Raw genomic sequence first — 665 nt, 5'->3', positions numbered from 1 at the left:
CATAGAGGCCTCCAGAGTGCCCACCCCCCCTCCCCATTGGATGTTGTACGGCACGGGACGCGCCTTCTGGGAGGGGGGAGTAATGTCAGACTGTGTTCCTTGTTTTGTGAATGTCTGTTTATGTCAACCTCATCAGCTACGTGTGTTTTCCTGGTTCCCTTGTGTTGGATTATATTATTAAAATCTCCTTGTTGATGTACTCCTGGTCTCCTCGTTTCTCGCTCCCTCACAGTAGCGAACGTGACCGTTGTCTTTCACATTTTATTCATTCTGCGACCTGAACAATTTTTTACCATTTCAAGGCAAAGTTGAATTTCACAACTTCTCCCTTTTTTAACAAGGAACATGTTCTCATTTATTAGCATAATAACGTGCTTTAAAATAAAGCTTTGTGGGTTAATTGGATCTTCCGGAATAGTTGTGTTGATGATTGAAACAAGAAACCCTTTCACTAGCTGCATAAGTTCAGAGAATTCGGTTAGTAGTAAGTTGTGCCCTTAACTAAGACTCATCAAAGATTCTTGGCCTCTACTGGAAAGAGAGAGGAACAGCCGGCCGAGTCGACTTCCTCTGATGAAAGGGTCAATGGCACCTGTAAATCTACAGTCTCACGGTGCAGCTGTGAGGACTTCAGCGGCTTAGCACTGAGGGACCCTAAAGAACCT

Source organism: Sinocyclocheilus rhinocerous, unplaced genomic scaffold (assembly GCF_001515625.1).
Source record: "Sinocyclocheilus rhinocerous isolate Xijiao unplaced genomic scaffold, SAMN03320098_v1.1 scaffold2468, whole genome shotgun sequence".
Taxonomy (NCBI): Eukaryota; Metazoa; Chordata; class Actinopteri; order Cypriniformes; family Cyprinidae; genus Sinocyclocheilus; species Sinocyclocheilus rhinocerous.
The sequence above is the reverse complement of the archived record's forward strand: the minus strand, read 5'-3'. Positions refer to the sequence as shown.